Here is a 23,894-nt window from a genome sequence, read left to right on the forward strand (position 1 = left end):
TGTTGAATAGGTAGGGAGAAAGTGGGCAGCCTTGTCTAGTCCCTGATTTTAGTGGGATTGCTTCCATCTTCCCACCATTTACTTTGATGTTGGCTACTGGTTTGCTGTAGATTGCTTTTATCATGGTTAGGTATGGGCCTTGAATTCCTGATCTTTCCAAGACTTTTATCATGAATGGGTGTTGAATTTTTCAAATGCTTTCTCTGCATCTAAGGAGATGATCATGTGGTTTTTGTCTTTGAGTTTGTTTATATAATGAATTACACTGATGTATTTCCGTATATTAAACCATCCCTGCATCCCTGAAATGAAACCTACTTGGTCAGGATGAATGATTGTTTTTATGTGTTCTTGGGTTCTGTTAGGGAGAATTTTATTGAGTATTTTTGCATTGATATTCATATGGGAAATTGGTCTGACGTTCTCTATCTTTATTGGATCTTTCTCTGGTTTAGGTATCAGAGTAATTGTGGCTTCATAGAATGAGTTGGGTAGAGTATAATATCTCTTAATATCAATAGTCTCAATTCCCCAATAAATAAGGCACAGACAGATATACTTAGTGTAAAATCAGGATTTTTAAAAAATATTTTATTACATATTTTCCTCAATTACATTTCCAATGCTATCCCAAAAGTCCCCCATACCCCCCACTTCCTTATCCACCCATTCCCATTTTTTTGGCCCTGGCATTCCCCTGTACTGGGGCATATAAAGTTTGCATGTCCAATGGGCCTCTCTTTACAGTGATGGCTGACTAGGCCATCTTTTGATACATATGCAGCTAGAGTCAAGAGCTCCGGTGTACTGGTTAGTTCATAATGTTGTTCCACCTATAGGGTTGCAGATCCCTTTAGCTCCTTGGGTACTTTCTCTAGGTCCTCCATTGGGAGCCCTGTGATCCATCCACTAGCTGACTGTGAGGTAAAATCAGGATCTTATGCACACAGGATTCTGCTGCATACAAGAAACACATTTCAATATCAAAGATAGACATTACTTCAGAGGGGGAAAAATGGACTCAAGAAGCAAGCTGCAGTTTCTATTCTAATATCTAATAAATGATACTTTGAACAAAAATTAATCAAGAGATGGGAAAATGTTGCCTGTAATAATTTAAAGATCAACTCAAGCTATTGACAGCCACTCTCTGGCCCTGACAGTCTCACTGCCTCTGTGGCTAACACCATTCAGTTTGCTTGCTTTGGAACCTGTTCACATTCCCAGCCATCCACCCCCTGTGGCTAGCTGTCACAAATCCCCATAACCCAGTAAAATCAAAACTCTAGAGGTTTGTAATTCATTAGATTTATATCAGTAAATTCTCAACACACAAAATGCACACACAAACTGAAAGAAAAACTCCACATGATCATCTCATTGGATGCTAAAAATGTCTTTGGCAAAATTCAACATTCCTTCATGTTAAAAACCTTAGAGAAATCAGGTATACAAGGCATATACTTAAACATAATAAAAGCAATGTCACCAATAGCCAACATCTCATTAAATGGAGAGAAACTTACAGCATTTCCACTAAAATCAGGAATAAGACAAAGCTACCCACTCTCTCTGTGTCTATTCAATGTAGTACTTGAAGATCATTATTACTTGATATTTGTTTGTTTGTTTTTGACTTTTCATTTGGAATGATCTGAAATCCAGAAGATGAGGGCACATCTATTAATTAGTTCTTGAGGCTGGAAGACATAGGATTTTAACTCAGAGTTTGAGGACTAGTGGCCATAAAGAGCTTTAATCCTTTAATCCCAGAGAGAGAGAGAGAGAAAGAGAGAGAGAGAGAGAGAGAGAGAGAGAGAGAGAGAGAGAGAGAGAGAGAGAGAGAGAGGCAAGCACATCTAGCCTGGTACAGAGCAGGGTCAAATTGAGAATGGTTTAGATCAAGGTGTGGTAACATATGCAGAAAACATCTTGGTATAACTCTGTCCTAGCAAGTGATGACAAGAACATCAAGTCTCTGAAGAAAGAAGTTGAAAAGCCTATCTGAAGATGAAACTCTCCTATCTCATGGATTGGTAAGAACTGGGCATATTACCAAAATCAATCTACATATTCAATGCAATTCCTATCCAAATTTCAACACAGTTCTTTATATACTTCAAAAGTTCAATTCTTAACTTCATATAGAAAAATTAAAACTAAAGATAGCTAAAATTTTTTTGTCCAAGAAAGTAACTTCTGGAAGTATCATCATCCCTGATTTCAAGCTGTACTACAAAGCAATAGTAATAAAACCACATAGTGGAGACTGCATTAGTTAGGGAAGCAGAAACCGGCCTGAGTAGGGCCACAGGCCTCATCCGGCCAGATCAGCTCCGGGGTAGCAGGAGCGCAGGGTTGCCTGACACCCGCCAGCTACCCACGACCCCCGCCGCAGGATTTTGGGACTGCTGGTGAGTGGAACACAGCTTCTGCTCCAATCCAATTGCGCAGGACCTGAGACTGCATTAGTTAGGGAAGCAGAAACCGGCCTGAGTAGGGCCACAGGCCTCATCCGGCCGGATCAGCGCCGGGGTAGCGGGAGCGCAGGGTTGCCTGACACCCGCCAGCTACCCACGACCCCCGCCGCAGGATTTTGGGACTGCTTTGAGTGGAACACAGCTTCTGTTCCAGTCCAATCACGCGGGACCTGAGACTGCTCTGGTTGGGGAGAGAGAAATCCGGCCTACATAGGGCCACAACCCTCTTCCGGTCAGAAAAGCACCAGGGCAGCTGGGGCGCAGGGTCGGCTGACACTCACCAGCTACCCACAACACCCACCACAGGATCTTAAGACTTCTGGAGAGTGGAACACAGCTTCTGCTCCAATCCAATTGCACGCAGGACCAGAGACTGCATTAGTTAGGGAAGCAGAAAAACGGCCTGTGTAGGACCACAGGCCTCTTCCGGCTGGACCAGCACCGGGGTACCATCAGCTACCCACGACCCCCGCCGCAGGATTTAGAGACTGCTGGTGAGTGGAACACAGCTTCTGCTCCAATCTTTAAACAGTGACAACGATAACAACTAACCCCAGAGATTACCAGATGGCGAAAGGTAAACGTAATAATCTTACTAACAGAAACCAAGACCACTCACCATCATCAGAACCCAGCACCCCCACTTCGCCCAGTCCAGGGCACCCCAACACACCGGAAAAGCTAGACACGGATTTAAAAGCATATCTCCTGATGATGATAGAGAACTTCAAGAAGGACTTTAATAACACACTTAAAGAAATGCAGGAGAACACTGCTAAACAGGCAGAAGACAATAAAGAGAAAGCACAAAAATCCCTTAAAGAATTGCAGGAGAACACTGCTAAAGAGTTACAAATCCTTAAAGAAAAACACGATAACATAATCATACAGGTAGAAGTCCTTACAGAAAAACAGGAAAACACATCCAAACAGATGATGGAAATGAACAAAACCATACTAGACCTAAAAAGGGAAGTAGACACAATAAAGAAAACCCAAAATGAGGCAACACTGGAGATAGAAACCCTAGGAAAGAAATCTGGAACCATAGATACGAGCATCAGCAACAGAATACAAGAGATGGAAGAGAGAATCTCAGGTGCAGAAGATTCCATAGAGAACATCGGCACAACAATCAAGGAAAATGTAAAATGCAAAAAGATCCTAACTCAAAACATCCAAGAAATACAGGACGCAATGAGAAGACCAAACCTACGGATAATAGGAGTGGATGAGAATGAAGATTTTCAACTCAAAGGACCAGCAAACATCTTCAACAAAATTATAGAAGAAAACTTCCCAAATCTAAAGAAAGAGATGCCCATGAACATACAAGAAGCCTACAGAACTCCAAATAGACTGGACCAGAAAAGAAATACCTCCTGACACATAATAATCAGAGCAACAAATGCTCTAAATAAAGATAGAATACTAAAAGCAGTAAGAGAAAAAGGCCAAGTAACATATAAAGGCAAGCCTATCAGAATTACACCAGATTTTTCACCAGAGACTATGAAAGCCAGAAGATCCTGGACGGATGTTATACAGACACTAAAAGAACACAAATTCCAGCCCAGGCTACTATACCCAGCCAAACTCTCAATTAACATAGATGGAGAAACCAAAGTATTCCAGGACAAAACCAAATTCACACATTATCTCTCCACGAATCCAGCCCTTCAAAGGATAATAACAGAAAAAAACCAATACAAGGACAGGAACCATGCCCTAGAAACAACAAGAAGGTAATCCCTCAACAAACCTAAAAGAAGACAGCCACAAGAACAAAATACAAACTTTAACAACAAAAATAACAGGAAACAACAATTACTTTTCCTTAATATCTCTTAATATCAATGGACTCAACTCCCCGATAAAAAGACATAGACTAACAAACTGGTTACACAAACAAGACCCAACATTTTGCTGCTTACAGGAAACTCATCTCAGAGAAAAGGATAGACACTACCTCAGAATGAAAGGCTGGAAAACAATTTTCCAAGCAAATGGCATGAAGAAACAAGCTGGAGTAGCCATTCTAATATCTGATAAGATTGACTTCCAACCCAAAGTCATTAAAAAAGACAGGGAGGGACACTTCATACTCATCAAAGGTAAAATCCTCCAAGAGGAACTATCAATCCTGAATATCTATGCTCCAAATATAAAGGCAGCCACATTCATTAAAGAAACTTTAGTAAAGCTCAAAGCACACATTGCACCTCATACAATAATAGTGGGAGACTTCAACACACCACTTTCACCAATGGACAGATCATGGAAACAGAAACTAAACAGGGACACAGTGAAACTAAGAGAAATTATGAATCAAATGGATCTGGCAGATATCTACAGAACATTCTATCCTAAAACAAAAGGATATACCTTCTTCTCAGCACCTCATGGTACCTTCTCCAAAATTGACCACATAATTGGTCACAAAGCAGGCCTCAACAGATATAAAAATATTGAAATTGTCCCATGCATCCTATCAGATCACCATGGACTAAGGCTGATCTTCAATAACAAAATAAATAATAGAAAGCCAACCTTCACGTGGAAACTGAACAACACTCTTCTCAATGATACCTTGGTCAAGGAAGGAATAAAGAAAGAAATTAAGGACTTTTTAGAGTTCAATGAAAATGAAGCCACAACATACCCAAACTTATGGGACGCAATGAAAGCATTTCTAAGAGGAAAACTCATAGCTCTGAGTGCCTCCAAAAGGAAACTAGAGAGAGCACACATTAGCAGCTTGACAACACACCTAAAAGCACTAGAACAAAAGGAAGCAAATTTACCCAAGAGGAGTAGACGGCAGGAAATAATCAAACTCAGGGGTGAAATCAACCAAGTGGAAACAAGAAAAACTATTCAAAGAATCAACCAATCAAGGAGCTGGTTCTTTGAGAAAATCAACAAGATAGATAAACCCTTAGCCAGACTCACTAGAGGGCACAGGGAAAGCATCCTAATTAACAAAATCAGAAATGAAAAAGGAGACAAAACAACAGATCCTGAAGACATCCAAAACACCATCAGATCCTTCTACCAAAGGCTATACTCAACAAAACTGGAGAACCTGGATGAAATGGAGAAGTTCCTAGACAGATACCAGGTACCAAAGTTGAATCAAGATCAGGTTAATGATCTAAACAGCCCTATATCCCCCAAAGAAATAGAAGCAGTCATTAATAGTCTCCCAACTAAAAAAAGCCCAGGACCAGATGGGTTTAGTGCAGAGTTCTATCAGACCTTCAAAGAAGATCTAATCCCAGTTCTTCACAAACTATTCGTGTGTAGCTGGCAGTACCCCAGTGCTGGTCCAGCCGGAAGAGACCTGTGGCCCTACTCAGGCTGGTTTCTGCTTCCCTAACTAATGCAGTCTCAGGTCCCGCGCGCAATTGGATTGGAGCAGAAGCTGTGCTCCACTCACCAGAAGTCTTAAGATCCTGTGGCGGGTGTTGTGGGTAGCTGGCGAGTGTCAGCCGACCCTGCGCCCCAGCTGCCCCGGTGTTTTTCTGACCAGAAGAGGCTTGTGGCCCTATGTCTTGATTTTTCATAAATAAGCCAAAATCATAAAATTTTGAAAAGGAAGTGAAAATTGAATATTGAAATTAAAAAGAAAAATGGTGCTGAACTAATTGGATGCTTGCATGTAGAGAATACTAATAGATCAATATTACTCTCTGTAAAACTAAAAGCCAAGTGGATCAAAGACTTTAACATAAAACCTGATACACTAAATCGAACAGAAGGAAAAGTGGGGGGAAAAGCCTTGAATACATTGTTACACAAAGCAAATTCCTGAACAAAAGATCAACAGCACAGGCACTAGGATCAACAATTAATAAATGGTAACTTACGATATTGAAAAGCTTCTGTAAGTCATGGACACCTTCAATAGGAACAAGTCTCAGTCTACAGAATCAGAAAAGATACTTCTTACTTTTTGTATTTGTGTAATGACTAAAGCATAAAATCATAAGTATCCTTCTCTTGCTATTTCCTGATTCTGTGTCAATTATTATCACAATTGATTTTAAAATTATCATCAAGAACTCATATAGGCTATAAGATTTTAAAACATAAATGATTATTAGAATAATTGATTAAACAGGTCATGAAGAATATACATGAATGTATACATGATGGCAACATAGAAATCTTTGTAAAAGGATGACAGAAACCACAGGAATGTATTTCCTCAAAAGCTTTCTGAAATATTTATTCTCTATGCTTCAGATAAATTAAAGTAAATAAATTAGAATCAATTATTAAACAAATAAATGGTTTTAGCCTCTGCGTAGGCTGTTACATTCCAAAAGTTATAGTGCAATGATATTTCAAACATTAAAAAAGGAAAAATATTAAATTAGAACTGAAGCATATGCTAAGGAAAGGAGGAAAATACTATAGTTTAGAAAGAAAAGTGTGGGCTCTGAATATGACATAATGTCCTACTCAAATACACATAACTCATATATTTACATTGTTTTTAAACAAAAAAAGAAAAAGAAAGCATCTTGTGAGTATCTTGTGAGTAAATGGTTTAATGGCTAAATCATTCTAAATATTTTCTAGACTGTTATAAGGGAAGTTAATGAAACATCAACAATCTCTGCGAGTAAGTATATTAAAAGTTAAACTTCAAGTAATAAATAAAAATAATGAAAGACAGGGCCTTTACCTTAACGTGTTAATCAGAGAAGTAAGGATATGAATTACTGATTATTTTCATTAGATGTTTACTATCTACCTCTGTCAGTGTAGAGAGTTTTTACCCACACTTCCAGGAGGTAGTATAGTATAAACCAGTTATTTATATTCCTGTAGATTCTTGCTTGCCTTGTGGGACATATAGAAACCTCACCTACCTTATTATATAAATCCTGTTTTAGTTACTCATTTGGTTTAAAAGAATGCCAGGTCTGTTGGTACTTTTCACTATTTTCAAAAGAAAGTATTCTAATAATATTTATTAAGCATTTAAAAATTATTAAACATTGAACCCAGATGCCCCTCAACAGAGGAATGGATACAGAAAATGTGGTACATTTACACAATAGAATACTACTCAGCTATTAAAAAAATGAATTTATGAAATTCCTAGGCAAATGGATGGACCTGGAGGGCATCATCCTGAGTGAGGAAACACAATCACAAAGGAACTCGCACAATATGTACTCACTGATAAGTGGATATTAGCCCAGAAACTTAGGATACCCAACATATAAGATACAATTTGCTAAACGCATGAAATTCAAGAAGAACGAAGACCAAAGTGTTGACACTTTGCCCCTTCTTAGAAATGGGAACAAAACACCCATGGAAGGAGTTACAGAGACAAAATTTGGAACTGTGATGAAAGGATGGACCATCTAGTGATTGCCGTATGCAGGGATCCATCCCATAATCAGCTTCCAAACGCTGACACCATTGCATACACTAGCAAGATTTTGCTGAAAGGACCCAGATATAGCTGTCTCTTGTGAGACTATACCAGGGCCTAGCAAACACAGAAGTGGATGATCACAGTCAGCTATTGGATGGATCACAGGGCCCCCAATGGAGGAGCCAGAGAAATTACCCAAGGAGCTAAAGGGAACTGCAACCCTATAGGTGGAACAACAATATGAACTAACCAGTACCCCGGAGCTCTTGTCTCTAGCTGCATATGTATCAAAAGATGGCCTAGTCGGCCATCACTGCAAAGAGAGGCCCATTGGACTTGCAAACTTTATATGTCCCAGTACAGGGGAACCCCAGGGCCAAAAAGGGGGAGTGGATGGGTAGGGGTTTGGGAGGGTGGGTATGGGGGACTTTTGGGATAGCATTGAAAATGTAAACGAGGAAAATACCTAATAAAAAAATAAATTATAAAAAAAAATACAAGAGTTAGACAAATACCATAGAATGCTTACTGCTCTTTCACAGAACCAGGATTCATTTCCCAGCATACATACATACTGTGAGGCACTGCCTGTTACTCTAGTCCCCTTCAAGTCCCTGCACACACTTGGTGCATTTATAAATAAGAACAACACCCCCACCCCCACCCCCACACAGAATTAACAAGTTAGAGATTTTAAAAAACACAAGAATACAATTTGTTTTCTTTTTTTTTCTTTTTTTTGTTTTGTTTTGTTTTGTTTTGTTTTGTTTTGTTTTTGGTCTTTTCAAGACAGGGTTTCTCTGTGTAGCCCTGGCTGTCCTGGTACTCACTTTGTAGACCAGGCTGGCCTTAAACTCAGAAATCTGCCTGCCTATGCCTCCCAATTGCTGGGAATAAAGGCATGCACCACCACCGCCCAGCTAAGAATACAATTCTTATATTAATATATGTAAAAATATGGATAGCAGATTCCTTTAACATTATATACTCTTTATGGTTAAGGTTTGGATAAAATATAAAGATGGAAACTATGATAAATAAGAAGGACTTGGTTTAAATTCTATTAGTTATGACTTAAAGTAGTCACCTTTCTTGTATGAGACTGGCCACAGTAAGGCTAAGAGACCTTGCATTTTATTGTCATGTGATAGTACAAAGCAGCAGGAAGCTGTAGTAAGTTCCATTTTGAAACCTGAAGTTCCAGTCAGGATACAATGAAAAGCTTTTGTTAGCAATGTGTGAGCATAAATACTTAAGACTATATTAACAAGTTTTATAGTCAATACCAAAGATACCCTATTTTAAACTATGCCTTCTTGTAGAAAATAACTCTTGAGGCAAAAATTAAAAGGATAAATAACAGAGCTTTATTTTTAATGCATGATCCTTCAGATAATTGCCTACTCAACTCCCCAGAAACTTTCCTTTGTGACTTTATTGAAATTTATTGAATCTGGAAGAAAACCTCAGTAGGTATATTTATGGGCCATATCCTTAGGTACAAATAGCAGCTTGTTAAATCTTTTCAGTATTAGTTGCAGATAAAACTCTGAACTTGTGAGTTTTTGTTCCCAAATCAGAATTCCCATAGAGTATCTTATAAAACAGATTGAATTTAACATTTCATGTAAATGCAAGTATTTTAGTAATTTTATTTGATAGTAGCTTCAATTAAGAGATATTAAAAGAAAGGGTGATAATTTACAGTTAGAAATGAAACAGAAGATATTTCAAGACAATTTGTGTTAAAAGTATGTTCCTACAAAGACCAATGGATAAAGCAGCAATTGCTCTTATGTTTCTTACCAGTCCTTGGCAACGTTTATAGGAATTGAAGAGTCTTTATAGAAGATTATGGAAGAGGGATCAAATATTTTGATAGGGAACTATATCTGAATGACTGAGCAAGCCGTGGTCCCTACTTTACTTCCCACACATGTAATTGTAAGATGGAAATGGGACTCCTAGAGCTCAGCTTCATCAACTGCATCATACTGAATTTGTTTTTTGTCACAGTTGTATCTCATCTTCATGAAGTTTTACAAGAGAATAAGCTTCCTTTTACAAGGTCATCACAGGAAAGTTAGTACTGATCTCATGGTACAGTTAGACTTTATTAGGTGTTAACTGCCTTTAGGGTCTGCAACCCATTAGGAGGAACAATATGAACTAACCAGTACCCCCAGAGCTCGTGTCTCTAGCAGAAAATGGCTTAGTGGGCCATCAATGAGAAGAGAGGTCCCTTGGTCTTACGAAGATTTTATGCCCCCTGTAAAAGAGAATGCCAGGGCCAGGAAGCAGGAGTGGGTGGGTAGAGGAGCAGGGTGGGGGGAGGGTAGAGGGGACGTTCAGAGAGGAAACTAGGAAAGGGGATAGCATTTGAAATGTAAATGAAGAATACATCTAATAAAAAATTAACATTTAAAAAATAAAAAAAAATTAATTTAATAATAAAAAAGAATAAAACCAAAATGGCTGTCACATTATTGAGAACTTACTAGTATAAAGATAACACATTTGTTTTAAGATAAAATGTTCTGTAGATATCTGTTAAATCCATTTCTTTTATAACTTCTGTTAGTTTCCGTGTGTCTCGGGTTAGTTTCTGTTTCCACGATCTGTCCATTGTTGAAAGTGGTGTGTTGAAGTCTCCCACTATTATTGTGTGAGATGCAATGTGTGCTTTGAGCTTTACTAAAGTGTCTTTAATGAATGTGGCTGCCCTTGCATTTGGAGCATAGATATTCAGAATTGAGAGTTCCTTTTGGAGGATTTTACCTTTGATGAGTATGAAGTGTCCCTCCTTGTCTTTTTTGATAACTTTGGGTTGGAAGTTGATTTTATTTGATATTAGAATGGCTACTCTAGCTTGGTTCTTTGGGCCATTTGCTTGGAAAATTGTTTTCCAGCCTATTACCCTGAGGTAGTGTCTGTCTTTTTTCCCTGAGGTGGGTGGTTTCCTGTAAGCAGCAAAAAGTTGGGTCCTGTTTATGTAGCCAGTCTGTTAGTCTATGTCTTTTTATTTGGGAATTGAGTCCAATGACATTAAGAGATATTAAGGAAAAGTAATTGTTGCAACCACTCTGGAAATCAGTCTGGCGGTTCCTCAGAAAATTGGACATAGTACTAATGGAAGATCCAGCAATTCCTCTCCTGGGAATATACCCAGAAGATGTTCCAACTGGTAATAAGGACACATGCTACCCTATGTTCATAGCAGCCTTATTTATAATAGTCAGAAGCTGGAAAGAACCCAGATGCCCCTCAACAGAGGAATGGATACAGAAAATGTGGTACATTTACACAATGGAGCACTACTCACCAATTAAAAACAATGAATTCATGAAATTCTTAAGCAAATGGATACACCTGGAGGATATCATCCTGAGTGAGGTAACCCAATCACAGAAGAACACACATGATATGTACTCACTGACAAGCGGATATTAGCCCAGAAACTTAGAATATCCAAGAAATAATTTGCAAAACACATGAAACTTAAGAAGAAGGAAGACCAAATTGTGGATACTTTGCTCCTTCTTCGAATGGGGAACAAAATACCCATGGAAGGAGTTATAGAGACAAAGTTCGGAGATGAAACAGAAGGAAAGACCATCCAGAGACTGCCCCACACGGGCATCCATCCCATATACAACCACCAAACCCATACACCATTGCATATGCCAGAAAGATTTTGCTGACAGGACCCTGACATAGCTATCTCTTGTGAGGTTATGCCAATGCATGGCAAATACAGAAGTGCATGTTCACAGTCATCTATTGGATGGAATACAAGGCCCCCTAATGAAGGAGCTAGAGAAAGTACTCAAGGAGCTAAATGGGTCTGCAACCTTATAGGAGGAACAATGATATGAACTAACCAGTATCCACCAGAGCTGTGTCTCTAGTTGCATATGTAGCAGAGGATGGCATAGTCAGCCATCAATGGGAGGAGAGGCCCTTGATATTTTGAAGATCATATGCCCCAGTGCAGGGGAATGCCAGGGCCAGGAAGCAGAAGTGGATGGGTTGGGGAGCAGGGCAGGGGGAGGGTATAGGGGGCTTTGGGGATAGCTTTTGAAATGTAAATGAAGGAAATATCTAATAAAAATAGATAATCCATACACCTAGGTTTACATTATTTAGGTTGATTTACAAATTGAGAAAGTCTGTTATTTTAAAATTAACATTTGTTGGATTACAATAGCTATCTCCTGAGAGCCTCTGACAGTGCCTGACAAATACAGAGGTGGCTGCTCACAGCCATCTATTAGACTGAGCACAGAGACCCCAATGGAGGAGTTACAGGAAAGAACCAAAGAGGAGAAGGAATTTGTAACCCCCAAGAGGAACAACAATATGAATGAACCAGTACCACCAGAGCTCCCAGGGACTAAACCACCAACCAAAGAGTACACATGGAGGGACTCAAGCCTCCAGCCATATGTTTAGCAGAGGATGGCCTTATGGAATATCAATGAGAGGAGAGGTCCTTGGTTTTTTGAAGGCTTGATGCCCCATTGTATGGGAATGCCAGGACAGGGTTAGTGAGTGGGGTTGGGGGTGGGGATAGGAGGGATTTCAGAGGGGAAGTGAGGAAAGGGGATAAAATTTGAACTTTAAATAAAGAAAATATCTAATAATAAAAAATGAAAGAAAAAAGAAAACAGTTATATGCTATTGTGAAGCTAAGTATTTCATGTTTAATATAATTAATACATTCAAGTTATTTATTAAAAATGTTAAACCTGTAGGATGTTGGATAAATAGTACTATATTTTATAATCTATATTTTAAAAAATCCCTGAGTGAGGTAATGATAAAAGAAATAGAATACAAGTACCCCTCTAATATCTATTTGAACCAAACACACACACACACACACACACACACACACACACACACACACACATGGGAATTTTGATAAAAGAACATAGTGGAAGGTAGGACTATAGAGCTGTAGTAATCAAAACATCAATCTGTGGGACATGGAAATAGTTACTCAGGTCATCAAAACAAAAAAGAGAGTATAGAACATAACCTATAGCCAACTGGAATTTAGCAAGGCACTAATAACATAAACTAGAGAGGAGGCAGATTTTCTAATACATATTGCTATGCAAGATGCATACTAATACACAGAAGAATGAATCCAGACCCCCATCTCATCATGCTGAATATAAACTGAAAATAGATTAAAGACATTGTGGTGGGCATTTCTGGTTATCAACTTGACTATGTCTGGAATGAACTATAATCTAGAATTGGAAGGCTCAACCATGATCTGGGTAGTACACACCTTTAATCCCAAGAGACTAAGGCAAAGATCTCTGAGTTCAAGGTCACCTAGGACAAAGCACGTCCCAGATCCAGGCATGTTGGTACACACACACACCTTTAATCCAGGCCACACCTTCTGCTGAAGACACACATAAGGGCATTGGAAGAAGGAAGACTCTCTTCTTCACCTGCTTGCCTTGGGACTGAGCATCTGCTAGATCCTTGGACTTCTATTCGTAGCTGCTGATGACCATTGTCGGAGAGTTGGACTACATACTGCTAAGTCATCAACAAATTCCCTTACTATACAGAGACTACCCATAAGTGCTGTGACTCTAGAGAACCCTGACTAATACAGACATAAACATAAGACCAGAAATTATAAATCTATTAGAGAAAAAACTCAATATTGTTATGGAACACACTTCTAAAATAAAATCCCAAAGCACATGAAACAGGAGAAGCCTAGACAAGTAAGGTCCTATTAAACCTAAAAGCTCCAACACAGTGTCAGAAGAAGGATGACCAACAGAATGGGAGAAGGTACGTGCCAACCATACATCTGAAAGTGGTTGATGCCCAGAATCTGTATGAGTTTAGTGATTTTACATAAAAAATAAATGATAAAATTGGTTTTGAAAAATAATTAGAAATGCCTTTAGAGATTGCATACAAATAACCAACAGGTGTATGAGCAAGAGTTCATGGTCACTAATGAGGAACCTCAGCTTGACTGCTCATCCATCAGAGGCAGAAGAAACATTACAACAACAAAAACAGATGATAGTAATTTGGCAAAGAGGTGGAGAAAAAGCAACCCTTACACACTGCAATAATGTAAGCTAGTACAGAAATAATATAGAGAATTATCTATATTTTTAAACGTAGAGAATTAAATAGAGTTTATATTAAAGTAAAGAAATTAAAGTAAGGCTGTGAAATGGTCCAGACAATCCTGAATTAGGGAGAGAAATCTGTCAGTGAAGTACTTGCCTTTTAAACATGAGAACAAAGCTTAGTTAGGGTTTCCATTGCTGTGAAGAGACACCATCACCAAGGCAACTCTTATAAGGACTACATTTAATTGGAGCTGGATTAAAGTTCCAGAGGTTCAGTCCATTCTCACGCTGGCAGGAAGCCTGTGGTTTAGGAGTTCTCTGGTGGAATTTTTGGGATAACTTAAGTATAATACAGTATCATCTGCAAATAGTGATATTTTGATTTCTTCCTTTCCAATTTGTATCCCTTTGATCCCCTTGAGTATAGGCTTTTGTAGTGATATCTAGTAATTGATATTTTAAAATTTCCTTGGTTTCTATTTTTACATCTCCCTTTTCATTTCTGATTTTGTTAATTTTGATACTGTCTCTGTGCTTTCTGGTTATTTTGGCTAAGAGTTTATCTATCTTGTTGAGTTTTTTTTCAATGAACCAGCTCCTGTATCTGTTAATTCTTTATCTGCACTGTATTGTGTATCTGTATTGTTTTCTTTGTTTCTAATAGGTTGATTTCAGCCCTGAGTCTGGCTTTCTCCTGAGGTCTACTCCTCTTGGGTGTGTTTCCTTCTTTGTGTTCTAGAACTTTCAGGTGTGCTGTTAAGTTGCTAGTATAGGATCTCTCCAATTTCTTTATAAAGTCACTTAATGCTATCAGAAAACTTCTAAAGCTGATAAACAACTTCAGCAAAGTGTCTGGATATAAAATTAACACAAGCAAATCATTAGCCTTCCTCTATTCAAATGATAAACAGTCTGAGAATGAAATTAGGGAAATAATCCCCTTCACATAGCCACAAATAATATAAAATATCTTGGTGTAACTCTAACCAAGCAAATGAAAGACTTTTATGGCAAGAACTTCAAGTCTCTGAAGAAAGAAATTGAAGAAGATCTCAGAAGATGGAAAGATCTCCCATGTTCATGGATCAGAAGGATTAGCATAGTGAACATGACCTTCTTACCCAAAGTACAGGAAGACCAAGATTGTCAAATAATCTACATATCTGGAAGTACCCAGAGACTGCTAACAACCAAAGAGGGTACATAAGCTGGTCTGAGGAACAGACACAAATGTAGCAGAGGACTGCCTTGTCTCGCATCAGTGGGAGAGGATGCACCTAATCTTGTAGAGACTTGATGCCACCGGGAAGGAGGAAGCCATGAGGAAATGCTCCCTCTCAGAGGTGAAGGGGGTAATAGGGTAAAGAATTTTTTGAGAGGAACCAGGAGCAGGGTGGGGGGAAACATTTGAGATATACATGATAAATAGATACACACACACCACATAATGCAGGGAAGGAGGACTCGATAAAGGTCAGTATCAAAAAAGAGAATGCAAATGTAAAAGAAAGGTGCCCCAGGGTAGTAGATCTTCCCTGAAAGATGAGTGCCGGTAAAGAAAATAGAAATTGTGATGGTTGTCAGATGGAAAAAAAAAAAAGAAGAAGAAGAAGAAGAAGAAGGCACCAATTTGTGTAATAGGAATTGTGATGGAGATATCAATTAGCAATTAACTAAGCACATTTTTTATTGATTTTCAGAAATAAATTCATCCAGTTTGATGGTTTGTATATACTTGGCCCAGAAAGTGACACTATTAGGAGGCGTGCCCTTGTTGGAGTATGTGTATCACTGTGGGTGTGGGCTTTAAGTCCTTCATCCTAGCTGTCTGGAAGCTAGTCTTCTCTGAGCAGCCTTCAGATGAAGATGTAGAACTCTTACATCCTACCATGACTGCCAGAATGCTGCCATGCTTCCACCTTGATGATAATGGACTGAACCTCTGAATCTGTAAGCCAGCCCCAATTAATGTTGTCCTTCTAAGAAAAAAAAATAGTTTCCCAGTCTGGGTTGAAAGCTCAGTGTATGAAAGTGTTAAATGTGAAAGTGTACTGATCTAGCTTGGATTCTTAGCACCCAATGTAAAAAGCTGGGCATGGCTGTGTGCCCCTACAAACCAAGTGCTGTGAATGACAGAGAAAGGAGGATTGCTGGCCTTGCTCTGCTGAAGTAACCCATCTTAAAGGAATAAAACTGAGAATGATATAACAGGATACCTGCCCTAGTCTTCTGGCACATACACCCAAACTTGGACAGATGTATGCATCTCCCATCTACTACACGTGTATACCTCCACCACACCCACATACCCCTCACATTAACAACCATACATGTCACACTAACACTAGACATCTAAACATACCACACAACTCACATCCCAACCCTCTACATACCCTCCTATGCACAGATTTGTAATGTTAGCAGTTTTATCCTTAAGTACTATGTATTCCAAAAGTAGCAGCAGCCACAGCTGAAAGACTAAGAACTCATGCATTTTCCAGCCAGAGGCAGCTCCAATGCAATGGTTACCAATGTTATAATTTGCCATATAAATCAAAGGTGAGTTTTAAATAAATTATTACATAGATATTTCATAAATAGATGAGCTTGCTTTTTAGAGAGTAGATACTTTTGTTGATTGTTATAACTTGTGTTCTATATTCATCTTTACACCTGTATTGAATCAGTGACTGAACTATTCCAATCAAAACTGGTCCCCACTTAATTTTTGAGGTAGGATGTACATCTAAGGAAAGTTCCCGTTTAATTTTGAAGAGTCTGTTGCTATTTAAATTCATTGACTTTAGTACTTCTGTCAGCTTTTGTAGCTCAGCACATCTCCAGGAAGTCTCATCTATTTCTCAATGTTTCTAGGAGTTTTGTGTTTGGCAAGGCGCCAGCCAGGTGCCATGCAGTCTGATCAATTCATAGCCTCTGTTCTCGTCCATATGGCAAATCAGCTGGCCCTGGTTTCTGCATGTGCACTGTCAGGCCTGCAAAGAATGCACTGGGGAGATTTTCAGACTGTCAGCTTGGTGATGTGTTCTATATCAGTGTAGGGGAGTACTCAGTAACTTCAGGTTTGGCTATAGATCACCGCATAGAAACCACAGACAACTTCCTGGACTCGATTCCCTCAAGATTCCAGCAGCATGCTGGGAACAAAGTGCTATGCATGTTGCTGTATTTTTCTGAGTTTTTGATTACTTTCCTTGCATTCCCAATTGTTTCTCAGAAACTTCTTACAGAGTTCTCATTCCCCCAAGTTAATCAACATGTATCATACTTAAGAACGCCCGAAGGCAGCTGGCCTCACATTTAGATTCAGTAAGTCTCTACAAACCAATTTCCTGATATGCATATAACACTCTCCTACTGAGCAAATAAAGTGAAGTTTTCTTTCAAGAAAATGGCTTCCTAAAGCCTTCTGATAATAACTATTTGTAAGGAAAACCCGGGTTTCCCACAGGCCCGATTGTCTTGCTGTGCCCCAGAGAGCTCTTTTGTGTGAACAGTTGACATATCCATTCAGTCCAGTTTTTCTACTACTCAGTTGAAAAAGGAAAAGAAAAGAAAAGAAAAGAAAAGAAAAGAAAAGAAAAGAAAAGAAAAGAAAAGAAAAGAAAAGAAAGAAGAGAAAAGAAAAGAAAAGCACAAGGTAATGTGATAGTTGCTACTAATTTAACATTTTCTTTATCTTCATGTTTCTTAATATTTTAGTTCCAGATCTACTTCTTTTAATTTTACTAAATTTATCCTTATTTTATACTCTGCAAGAACACTGAACTTTAGATCTGTTCTGCTGTCTGGACACATTAGAATTCTAGATTATTAATGTGCATTGGGTAATCTTTTAATATCTCTTTTTAGCTTTTCATAGAATGGTTTAGTTTATAGAATGCAGTAATCGCTGGCCATCTGATTTTTGAAAGCAACATGCACAATTCAGACTTGACCTAGTGTGCAGCAGATGTGGGCTGGTTATTCTTCCCCAGATGCTTCGTATCTGAGAAAGTGTAAAGTATTGTTACTCTATTTAGGCTTGTGCACCAGACAAATTCTTCAAGTTCTAGAATTCAAGTTTCTTTTATTCTGTGTCATATCTTTAGGTTTTCTTTTCCTTTTTTTTTAATAAAATAGGGCAGGCTGTCACAAGGACCTATAGAGCATGTTTATGATTATAAAGTCAGTTTAAGTGAGAAATTACATTGCTGTTGAGATAGTGTCGAAGTAGACTGGAGAATCGGAGCAGCTGGGTCTCTGAAGAGAACACTTCAATATCCTGCTAGAGTCCAGCCTCTCTCATTCAGACATGTCTGGATGACTTTCATATTGTGTTTTCAATGTGTAACTTTTAAAAAATGAAAAATTTACAAAACCTTGTAAGGTTAAGTGCTTTCCTAAGGGTACAGAGCCAGCTGAGTGTTAAAATAAACACGGTGCTCTCGGCTCACTCCATGCAATGGAGTTGAGAGATTTATTAGAATTTGTGAGTTGAATGTTTAGTATGATAATTAGTTACTATTAGTTCTAGCAGACGTTCCTATCTCTATTTAAAAGTCTATGTTTCAGAAGTCACTGATCTTTAATTTACCTTATTTCTCCCACATTGTTAAAAAAGTAATTTATATAAATTTTGCTTTTTTTGTTTGAATTGGAATCTAACATCAGCTAAAACAAAGCTGGCCTCAGATTCACCAAGATCCCTTCTGTTTCCCAGGGAAAGAATAAATATTTCTCCCCACAATTGACACATTTAGGTGAATTTTAAAAATTTGATATAAAATCATACTTTATAATCATTTCCTTGAAATCATTTTACTCAGAACATCTATAACAGTGTATAAAGTTTTGGCAAGTGATTAGCTAATGTATTTCATGATGATTTGCAAGTTTTCCTTTTGTAAAGTAGAAATGATTACTTCTGCATTAGCTTCTTTTCTATACATCAGCTCATTCTGCTACTTGGTGGTTAAAATTTACTCTTAATTGTGTTAGTGGCCTAACAAAGAACAAATGTGGTTAATGAAATCATTTATAACAGGTTTACTAATGGAATATTGACCACTGTTTGTTTCAGCCGTTTTCTGACAGCAAGCTGTTGATTATTTTTCAGTGAGTAATTCTCAGATTGTTCCATAGTAACCTGAAGTTACCATTACAGCACTGTCATACAGCATTTGTTATTAATTAACTTACAGAATTCAAGAGATGTTAAAGAATGATTTCTTTCTTAAAGAACACATAAAATGGCAAGATAAAAAGAAATATTTAACTTGCATAAGGTATACTATAGCTTCAAGGCTGCTGGAAAGTGTTTCTTAGAAACGGTAGGATGTAGGTTAATGGATAGAAAATATAAACATCAAATATATTACTTCTCAGAATATCATCTAACCCAAGTGTTAATCAAAAAGGCCATTTTTTTCTAAAATTTACATATTTGACATCTATGAGCTGAGGTTATTTCTCTATATTCATGGATACAAAGATTCCCACTGACTCCCACGATAGCTCTAAATATACTCTGTGCATCACAGTCTTCTGCAGCAAACATATCTGTGCCTCCACTAAGGCAGACTTACTGAAATGAGCAAATGTTTAACTTTATTAAATTGTATTGTCCCTTTTCAGGAAAAGACAAAGCTAGTCTTCATTAATAGAGTTATACATCTTTATAGGAGACTGTCTTGCAGTACTTGATATATGTGTAAACAAGGCACACTCAATATTCCAAAGAATATATTTTTGTCATATATCATATATTCACTTTAGTAAAATGTTGAATCTAAATAGCAATTAAATTAGTAATTTTCTTCAACCTAAGCAGTCTACTTTGAAAAATGTTATGACTTTTTAATATTATTGTCAGTGTAGATTACTTGTGATAGATTAGTATTTTCCTGTGTTTTAAGATTGTATTGTGAATCCAAGATACCTGCTAAAATTATAAGGCTGGAGTTGGATTATTTGAAATTTAGAGGAGGAATTTTGAAAGGTAAATTATAATAATAGTTTTATTTTTTTAATTTCAGTAAAGCCTACAGGTCAAATTTCTGTTCACATAATTTATAACTGAGTTGCTAGAATGTATATCTTCAAGAATTCTGGAAAGGCACAGTAGCAAAAGCAAGGTATTTTACCTCACCTTACACAGACTCAGCCAAGATGGCCATTGAGCACAAAGAATAGTATTTGTAATGCTAATATAACATGCCTCTCCTACCCTTACTCTTCCAGCGAGTAACCAGGAAGATACAAACTTACATGTCACCTACATGTCTTATTTTTCCTCTGCCTTTTATATTTGTTTTTTCTTCAACAAAATACCCCTCATGGGCTCATCTATGCATGTTTATGTCCCATTTATTTTTAAAGTGTACTAGGAACATGTTTTTATCATTAAGTAACCATGGCTGTTAATATTTTTCTACTCTAAACATCTACAGTTTTTGGGGGGACAGTAGGTTAGCAGATACTGGATAATGAAGGGCTAGCAAGACTCTACCACCAGTATCTTCTGTTTTTCCTGTATTTGGACCTAAGCTGACTGAAGTATCATCCATTTTTTTTTCACAGAGGGAAAAGTGACCATTGCTTTTGGGTTTTTGGTTGTACTGAAATTTCCTTCTTCAGACTCTTAAGAATTCATGTCAACATTTGAAATGGATGGTTCTGGACATTAATATCATATAAATAGACATTTTTCTTTTTCAAATATATTTTAATAACTGATAAAATTGATTAATTTGAAAAAAATTACAAAGTGATGTTATATAATAGACAATTTGTGTAGAAACATCAAATAATGTTATGTCATTCTACTCTTTAATGCTCTGAATCAGAGTTGAAATAAGTAAAAGTATCATGTTTCCAATGATACTCTTGATGGCTTATAGGATCTCATGGTTTAAAACTTTACAATCAATAATATCTTATTTATAATAACCTCTGTATGCTGTAACTTTCTTTTTATACAGGCTGTCTCAAAAACGAGAAACTCAAAATGATGAAAGGAAAGTGGTTATTTTTGTTATTCTTTTCAGTATATCTTTTTATTCCCGTTTGTTTAAAAATAGTATTGATACACTAAAGTCCACAGTCACATTGGGATTTTTAAGATGTAAGCCAAAATGATGCTATGACCTTGTTATTGTTATGTGAGACAGTGAAAAAAAATATAAATAGAATACCCGATTTCGGTTAAATTTTCTGAGAGATGAATATATCCAGACAACATGAACTATGGAAACAGACTTTGGAAGTGTGCTTTCTTTGACCTTGGACTAGGGTTAGATATACTTTGAATGTGTCCCACCCAAAATCTATGTGCTAGAAGCTTGATACACCTGGTATGGCAATTTACGACTGTGAAACATTTAAAAGACCAGGTAGGGAGAAGGTGATGAGGTCACTGGGAACATCACCCACGGAAATGATAATACAGTTCTCAAGGGCCCACAGCTTTTATACCACAGTGAACTGATATAAAACAAGAGAGGATTTTTCTCTTACTTCCTGTGTTGTTATGGATTATTCTCTTTATCTATACTCGCCCCTTTTTTTTTCTTTTTCATATTGCTTTCCATCCTTGACACCATCATTGTGGCATCTGCCATGCTCTGATGCTAGAACTAGATCTATAGAACTAAATCTTAAGTTCAGACTGAGCCAATATCGCTAACTTACCTTGGATTTTGAGCCTCTGAAAATATGACATAAACAAAATTAATTTTACATATATTTAGCCTTAGTAATTTTATTAAAGTAATAAACAACAAAGATACATAGGTAGACTATGCTTAATACTTGATAGTTATACATGAAAGAATGCCCAGCTTGTGAAAAACAGAAGTCCATGACTGTCTTGGTGTTGCTGCCCAACTGCTATTAAACAAAGACGTTTTTATTTCAGAAAATAATGTTTATTGGGGGCATAGATCATCTCAAGATAGACCTTTGTATTTAAGTAAATAATACTCCAGTAAAAGGGGAATATAAATTTCCCAAGGTTGTCTTAATATGCATGTATCCCTAGAAGTTGTATCAACTTTCTCTAACCCAAACTCATTGCCTACTCTTATAAGAACCCTGACCCGCTGTAGTAGAAGATGTCCTACTTGGTCATCAGTGGGAAGAGAGGCCCTAGGCCCTGTGAAGTTTCTATACCCCAGTATAGAGGAATGCCAGGGCCAGGAATGGGACTGGGTGGGTTGGGGAGCAGGGGGAGAGGGGAGGGAATAGAGGATTTTCAGAGGGGAAACTAAGAAAGGGGATAGCATTTGAAATGTAAATAAAGAAAATATCAAATAAAAAAAACAAAGAAAAGAAAGGTTGCTGTCTTTCACTGCTGTGGCAATAAACAGCAGTCTCTTCTGTTGACGTGAGACTTTGGTCTATCTCCTACATTTTATTCCTTTACTCTAAAATTTCACAGTAAATCAAGTTTTCACATTCCTGTGCTGTTTTGTTTATGAATCCCCTTTTGCATTTGTATCCTTAAAACACCTTCAGAGAGAGTCTATATTCTGCAATATTTGCTGTAACCCATTGCCATTGTACATGGAGCCCATGACTGGAAGTCTGTTGATGGTTGTATGTGGAGAATAAATAAACTGATGCTCCAATGATATGATTTCCAATTGGCTCAGCTTTTCTATGTTGCAAGGCTGGAAGTGATGCATTTCATGCTCAAGTTGTCAGAGTTGAAATGAGGAAGAACATTATAGTTTTATTTGTCTTCTCACCACTATGAAGGGGTTGGGTACCTCACATGTTATGTTCAAGAGCAGCCCCTATATGCAGTATTCCGTATATGTGTAATTTCTCTTTGGGTTTGCAGATTTTCTATAGAAATAACTCCTAAGGTTAGTGCTTTATGAATTAATCCATGATATCTGCCATTTACCCCTGAATGAATGGTGTTTTGTCACATCTGCCTGCGCGTGGGTGGAGCTGGCTTAGCTCAGCATTTTGCTTTGTGATGTGTGTAAGTAGTCACTGGAAAAATGAACTGGGAGTAGTGGCCTAGTGGCTCACTTTCAGGTCAGGCACCTGTATCTTGCATTATTCCCTGTATTTCAGTTGACCATAGACTTAGTGGGTTACAACAGCACCAAGTTATTTTATAGCCCTATAGGTCAAAACTCTGAATTGGGTTTTCAGCATGCTAAAAGTCTCATTGCTGATAGGAATTTATTTATTTTTTCTGGAGTCTCTAGGGAACAATAAAGCTGTACCTTGAAGGAAAGGGACAGCTTTATTGTTGAAAGGTTTTATTGTTGTTGAAAAACCCTAAATTTTACAGATTAGAAATTTTATCTTAGTCATAGACTGGATTTCCGAGTTCCTAGGGGCTGTTGCCTATAGTGAATAATATTCCCAGCTCAGTCTGGAGTCTGTACACACACATTGGCTGCAGACCTTCTAGTTCAAAGTCAGGCTGAGTCAGTCCTTCTCCCTCTGTTCTTTTTAATCCCATTTATTGCCATTGTATCTGTGCTGGCTTTTTATTTATTTATTTTGTTCACCTAAATACAAGTATGAGTTATTTGGTAATTTCAATAAAACAGAAAAATCAAAAAATCATGTTTATTCTACTTTTTCCTGATTTTCTTCCTAGTTATCCTTTAGTACCTTGAAATGTACTGTGGAGATGAGGCTATATCTCCTACTTCTATCTCCCTATTATTGAGATTATCAATGTGAGCTCCCATGCCAAACTTAAAGATAATTTCTGCATTAGTGATTAAACACAGTCAGGTTCATTGAACGAATACTTATACACATACAGTTTATCTTTTTGAGATTCTGTCTGTAAGTTCCTAGCTTCTCCCACAGACTTGCGTGCATGCGTTGATGCATGCTTCAGTATTGATAATTAACAATCTACTTGAA

This window comes from Mus caroli, unplaced genomic scaffold (assembly GCF_978045245.1).
Source record: "Mus caroli unplaced genomic scaffold, Mus_caroli_1 scaffold_3, whole genome shotgun sequence".
Taxonomy (NCBI): Eukaryota; Metazoa; Chordata; class Mammalia; order Rodentia; family Muridae; genus Mus; species Mus caroli.